A 7,511-nucleotide genomic window follows, 5' to 3' on the forward strand; every position below is an offset into this window, starting at 1 on the left:
CCTCTCTCCTGAGTCCTAAGGTCTGGATTAAAGGGGGACATCAGTTTCTCGGGGAAGAGTTCCGCAGTTACTTGTCCCCCTTCTTGGTTCTGGCTCAGATGTTTTTCCTCTGTGCCCAGAGCACCTCTCTCGACAAGCCCACTCTCAGGGCCTGTCTCCTAGTCTCCCGCACCCGGCCCCGGATGGGGAGCCCAGAGACAGCCAGGAGTGGCTTGTACACCTTTGGATCCTTACCGCAGGACCCGGCACAAAGAAGGGCTCAGTTTTTCTGGCGTTTACTGAAAGGAGGGGTGAATGAACCAGGGTGCTGAACCCTCCCAGTGGTAATTCAGTTCCCCCTCCTGGGGTAGAAGCCAAATCAGGAGGCAGGTCTTTTCCCACAAGGGCGAGTCTCGGCTTGTCGGTGGATGATCTTGAGGGACATTGTCCCAGGCTGTGGTGGCCCGGTGAGTCACTCAACTGTGCCAGGTCACCTCAGTCTGGCACGCAGAATGCGGACACAACACCCCTTACTTGTCCATACCCTCCTTTTGCATTTCCCCACACCTGTCTGCCCTCATGCCTCATCATCCCCACGGCGGCCCCAGCCACCACTCATTGATGACCCGGGGGACTGGGCCTTCGCCCCAGCAGCCCCCAAGTCCCTGTGCTTCCCGGGGGAATGCCTCTGCTCACAGTGACCCCTCACCTCGGTCGCCAGCTGCCTAGTTTACAAAGCCCTTTCACATGGGTTCCTGTGGGATTGTGCAACAGCCCTGGGAGCCAGGTGCGATATTTTACAGCCCAATTTAAGGGGCTTTTTTCAAGTGAGGAAACGGAGAATCTTGGTTTGGTTTCCCAGAGGCCTCAGAGCAGAACCGGGACGTGGTTGGAGGAAGCAGCAGAAAGGGAGGGGAGATGAAGATGGGGAAAGAGCAAAAGGCAATAAAGAGGGCATTGTTGAGTGGTTCAGCTAGTTCTACTGTGGGAGACTGGGGTTCAAACCTGCTGGGATCTCCTGAAAAACCTGTCCAATACACCTCAGAACTGTCCCTCTGAACGGGGGACATGTATCCACCCATGTATCCACCCATTCCCACCCCCTTTGCTTGAGGCTGACCCCAGGGGCATTAACCCCCACCTTCCTCCCACACAGGCTGGATGTGGCAGACCGCACTGTCCAAAGATCGCCGGGACAGTGTCTCCCATCCCACACACCAGTTGGCAAAGGGACCTGGCCGCTCCCCCAGCAAGAGGTGGAGTCTATTCCCTTTGCACGTGGTTGGGACGATTTTGGTCAATGGAACACTGAGGAAACGACCTTCTGTGCTTTCCGAACCTACCTGTTAAGAGGCCCGGCAGCTTCCACTTTGTGCTCTTGGAGAAGCCAGCCGAAATGTTAGAAATCTAACTACCTGGAGACCCGGTGCTGTGAAGAACCAAACTAGCCATGTGGAGAAGCCACGGGGACAGAGAATCTGCCCAGCTGAGGGGCCATCTTGGACACTCCAGCCCCTGCTGGGGCCACGTGGAACAGAGCCCAGCCATCCCCCCACACTGCATAATCACAAGCAAATAAATGATTGGTGGTGTCTTAAGCCTCTAAGTGTTAGGGTGGTTTGTCACACAGCAGTAGATAACGGGGACACAGGGTGGGCTTGCCCTGAGCTATGCTTCTGCCAGGCTTTAGAGAAAGCTCTGAGGTGGAAAAGCAGAGGAGCAGCAAGGCATGCTGAGGAAACACTTGGGCCGTGTGCATGGGGCTGTGCACTACGGCTGCGCCGACACCCGAGGTGGGCAGAGGGGTTGGGAAGTGGGGTACAGACAATAATCTGCTACCATGAATCTAAAACTCTTTTGAGGAAGTAGCACAGCTAAGACCAAACGCCCTCAGGTTTTGTAATTCCTAACCTAAGATCAAAGTTTTTTACTTTCAGGATATCAAAGCACCTTCTATTTTGGGGTCTCTAGCTATGTTCGGATCCTCTCTGCTATGTTTAAACAGTACCGGGACGCCTGGGGTCTGGGTCTGCTACCATCTAGCAGTGTGACCTAAATAGTCACACCTGCCATTTTTGGGATCCTCACCACATACGGGCACTGACCAGGACACTTTATGCCCATGGTCTCATTTAATCCCCGCAACATTATCTGCATTTGGAAGCTGAGGCTCAGAGCAGTTATGTAACTTCCCCAAAGTCACACAGCTAGACGCACAGCCTAAGTCCTAACCTGAAGACCCCCCAGCCTGAGCTACTAACTACCACACCAGTCTGCTTTCCTGCAAAACTCACCAGGCAATTCCTGAGCTCTGCCTTGGGAGATTCTGAATCAGAAGGTCAGGGGTAAAACCTTGGAAATACCCAGGTTCTGGAAACACCTGGCTGGAGACCTCAGAGGTCAGGTCCCTCTGCATTTCTGGCATCCCCTGCCAATGAATCCCTGCCTGTGTTTTCACTCTGCATTGAAATCTGTGTTTACCTCCAGTTATGGAAAACTTCCTCCTCATTCTTTGATTCCTTCACCTGCAGTCCCGGCCAGCTGAGCAGCTCTGTCTGGGGTGTTGACATCACAGTCCATTCAATTCAAATGACCTGTATTTGTGGCATCTCTCTTAGGTTACCTAGAACACCTGATGTTGGTTGAGGGCAGGAGGAAGCAAAATGAGGAACAGATAATTGCCTACCGGGCAGTCAGCAACCCCCCTCCACCCCATCTCTTTACTCAAATTCCCACCCTCAATTGTTCACTCCAGAGGAAAGTTCTGACCCAGTGTCCTGGAGCCTGTTCATACTGGCTCATGAGACCCAATGGTTATAGTTTCAGAAATTTTGCAAGCTGATTGCATTAAAAAATTAAAAATTAAATTATATAAATATGCAAATTATATTAAGAACAAACACAATGCTCAAAACTCATCCTTTCCTAATTCCATGCCACTGCTATTCATGCTTTGGAGGAAATTTGCATATTTGTAGGTATGTAGTGGGATTATTATATAATGGTATTGCTACTGTGTTTCTCTCCTCAACTTCATGTTTTGTGACATCATGTTGGTAGCTTAAAATCAGCCATGATGGGGGCACCTGGGTGGCTCAGTTGGTGAAGCGTCCAACTTCAGCTCAAGTCATGATTTTGCAGCTCATGAGTTCAAGCCCCACATGGGGCTCTGTGCTGACAGCTCAGAGCCTAGAGCCTGTTTCAAATTCTGTGTCTCCTCTCTCTGCTCCTCCCCCACTCATACTGTCTCTCTCTCTCTCTCTCTCAAAATAAATAAACATTGAAAAAAATATATTTTTTTTTAAATCAGCCATAATGGTTAAGCGTCCGACTTCGACTCAGGTCAAGATCTTGCATTTTGTGAGTTCGAGCCCCACATAAGGCTCTGCATTAACAGCTCGGAGCCTAGAGCCTACCTCAGTTCTGTGTCTCCCTCTCTCTGTGCCTCCTCTGCTTGTGCTCTCTCTTTCTCTCAAAAATAAATAAACATTAAGATTTTTTTCTTTTAAATCAGCCATCATGGAAGTATCTACACCATGGAAATGGGCGGACACTACAAATTAGGGCTCTCCCCTCCTCAGAGAGCCAGATATTCAACATTTACCAGCACACTGTTGCACTGACCTCCTTCTGGACTGGCTGTGTGGACTGGGTGGGGTGGGGGGCAGTGAAGTTTGCCTATCCTGGAAAGGAGCAGGCATGTCTGGGTTTCAGGGAGAGCATAGCTCATGAAGAGTCACTTTATCCCCCCTGACCCCTCAGACCATTGCTTACTAGCTGTGAACCATGTGACCCACATTGGTAAAGCTGATTGGACTAGGAGAGGAAACCTGAACCAAGATGGACCAATGAGATGAGCTCGCTAGGCATTCGAAATTAGGGTGTTGAGAGACTGAGCCAGTGAACCATGAGGAGCAGAGCAATGAGGTCATGGAGGCTCGGGAGTGGTGGCAGACATTTGGGGTTATGTGGGAGCCAGAGGACAGAGGTGTGCAGAGAGAAGCAGGAAGAGAGAGAAGACACATAGTAAGAGAGGCAGAGACAAGGGACCTGGACAGGCCTTGAGAGCTGTATCCTTATGTGGAATCTCACCTTTTATAACAAATGGGCCTTGATCCATATAATGGGCCTTGAGTATCCCATACGAAAGCCAATAAGCACGAAAGACCTTTATGTGCCCCTCACTTTGTCCCCAAGCCCCCACATTGTCCCGCTAAGACACTGAGCTCCCTGTCATTCAGAGTGCTCAGGGAAAGGCTTGGTGTCTACTTCTTATAGATGTTGGCAGGTTGACCTCATAGGTCCTGCTCAAACACATGATTCTGAATTTCCACAATGGGAAGGCATAGGGGTATTTTAAGATTGTTTTTTCTCCTTCTTGGCGCCCAGTGCCCCATGCCTAACACCTGGTCCCTGGCAAGGAAGCCTGTACCCCTGGGGATGGGGGTGGGGCACACAGTGAACAAAGAGCACAAGAAAGTCTCTTCTGTCCCTGCCCCCCACACACATCAGCACACACATCTCCATGGTGGGAGAATGGCAGGGGGGTGGAAACAATGGGAACCTATGAGTCATGGGGGTAGGCAGGATAATGTTTCTCCAAAAAAGCTCCTCTAGCCATGTCCGGAGTTGCTGACGTAGGCAGCTGCCAGGCAGTGGCACCTGGAATGACCCTCAGTTCTGGGCATTCACGTGCCCTGCCCTGGATGACCTGGGTTTTCTTTTTATCTTTTAATTCAGTTTTTATTTTTAGCAAAGTGATATATATATAAATACTTTCAAAAAGTCAAATAATACTACTCAAACGGTAACGGAAAACAGCAATTGCCTGCCTCACCCTTCCCCAGCCCCAGCCCCCAGAGGCAGCCTCTTTTAGACTTCTCAACTATTTCTTATTTTTCTTCCACTTCTTTAAATAACATCTAGATATTTTGGCACCCCATTATTATTTTTTGTTAACCTACTTTAACAATGATTATCTCTCTACTGGAAAAGATGAGGATTAGCTCCATTTTACCTCCCAACATGCATACTTCTTCCTCATCCCTCTACCATAGTTAGATTTCAATTTATGGTTGGATACCAATTCTGTGTTCATGTTATTATGACTGTGTAAATACTACCTAATGTACTTGGGTACCCTTTCTTTCCTGCATTCATTTTGTTTTCCATGGGTTTTGTTTGTTTGCTTAATTTTGCATGTTCCTGTCACTAGTTAATTTCCAAACTCCCTGCTACAATTGTAAAACTCCTCTTGGGATCATAGATCAGTCCCATTTGTTTATTTCTTGGTGAATTTCTTTCAGCACCAAACATCTTTCTGCCCCTGGGTGCTCTCCAGGCCTGCTACAGAGCTAGCTTCCCCAAGGGTCTCTTCACCCCTCACTGGGGATTCCCCTTGCGTCCTTCCTGCATTGGAGCCCCCTTTGTTCTTCTAGATCCGATGCCTTCTGTCTTTCTTTGTTTACTTCCTCGTTTGATGGAGCACTTCCATCAGTGGGTTTCTGAGAAATGGTACAAGGGAGGTAAAATGTTTGAGATCTTGTCTGTCTAAAAATATCTTTATCCAACCTTCAGCTTGACTGATAGCTTGGCTGGGTATCTAACCCTAGGTTGGAAATGGCTTCCTTCAGAATTGTGAGAGGGTTTTTTTCCCCCTTTGTTTTCTAGCTTCCTGTGTGGTTGTAGTGAAGTTCAGTGAAATCCTAATTCCTGGGCGTTTGTGTGAGACCTGTTTTATTGTTTCTGTTTTTTCACCTTGGAAAATTTTCGTAATCTCTTTATCTACCAGTGCACTGGTTTGTATATTCTTTAGTTCACTGTGTCAGGCCCTCAGGCTTCCATTCAATCTAGAAGCTCACACCATTTGGCTCCTTTCTGTGCTTAGTATGTTCTACATTTTTGAGTTAGAACTCTTGGGTTGGTTCTCTGATTTTCTAACCTATACTTTTTGTCTTCTTGTCCAACTTTCAAGAGGATTTTCCAAACTTTATCTTCAATACTCTTATTGATTAAAAAGAAACTCTTCTACTTTATTTTTATTGTTTATCTTTTTCTTTCTAACCTTCTATTCAGACAGATGCAGGGGTGCCTGGGTGGCTCATTTGGTTAAGCATCTGACTTCAGCTCAGGTCATGATCTCGAGGTCCGTGAGTTCAAGCCCCATGTCGGGCTCTGTACTGACAGCTCAGAGCCTGGAGCCTGCTTCAGATTCTGTGTTTCCCTCTCTCTCTGCCCCCTCCCACTCACACTCTGTCTCTTTCTCTAAATAAACATTAAAAAATATTTTTTAATAAAAAAAAAAGACAATTGCAAATATGCAGAAAAGTTGAAAAAAATAATATAGTTAACATTCTTTTCCTAACATTTAGGTCAGGGCTGTTTTAATAGACATGGGATGTGAGCCACATATGTAATTTTAAACTTTCTAGTAGTCACATTAAAAAGGTAAAAAGAAACAGGTAAAATTAACTTTAATATTTTATTTATTTCAAAATATACTTTAATAAATAATTATTTATTATTTATTAAAATAATTGTTGGACTGCCTGGGTGGTTCAGTTAGTTAAGTGTCCAACTTTTGATTTCAGCTCAGGTCCCACATCAGGCTCCAGATCTCAGGGTCCCACATCAGGCTCCATGCTTTCTTCCTTTCTCTCCCTTTCTCTATGCCCCTCCTCTGCTCTCTCTTTCACTAAAAAAAATTATTATTATTATTATTATTGTTATTAAGATATTTTACATTCCTTTTCTTTGTACTAAGTCTTTGAAATCCAGTGTACTTTATAATCACAGAGTATCTCAATTCAGATGATGTCAAGCACTTAGTAGCCATATATGGCTAGTAGTTACTATATGAGACAGCACAGGACTAGACTGAACATTGTTCTTACATATCTATCTATGAATTACCTATTTTGGTAGAGCCATTTGAAAGAAATTTGCAGTCCATATAACACTCACTTTTAAACACTTTAGCCTCCCTATCCTAAAATTAAAAGCATTCTGCTACACAATCACACCCCTGTTTTCAGACCTAAGAAAATTAACAACCATTCCATAATATCTTTAATATCCTGTCCATATCCAAGTTTTCCCCCATCATGTTCACAGTTTCTTTCAGAGCTAGTCTATTTGAACTGAGATCCTATCTAGTTTTATTTGGCTGTTGGGTCTCCTTAGTCTTTTTAAAATCTATGATTTCTCTTTTTGTTTCTTCTACAACAGACATTTGAAGAGCCTAGGCAAGTCTTACAGAATGTTCTACATTCTGGATTTGTCTGATTGTTTCCTCACGACATCATTTAACTCTTCCCTCTACCCCCTATATTTACCGGAGACTAGAAGTAAGGTCATGGTGAGATTCAGGTTAAATATTTTTAGCAAGGATGCACATAGATTGCTGTCATATTTTTAATTTTCAAGAGGTATTTTTTATTCTGTGAATGTAACTTTTTTATAGTGTCCTATTCTTGTTTCAAAGGTAACAGCATTTTTCTTATCACAAAGACTATTATCTCAAAGAGACAAAA

Source organism: Panthera uncia (genome assembly GCF_023721935.1).
Source record: "Panthera uncia isolate 11264 chromosome B2 unlocalized genomic scaffold, Puncia_PCG_1.0 HiC_scaffold_24, whole genome shotgun sequence".
Taxonomy (NCBI): domain Eukaryota; kingdom Metazoa; phylum Chordata; class Mammalia; order Carnivora; family Felidae; genus Panthera; species Panthera uncia.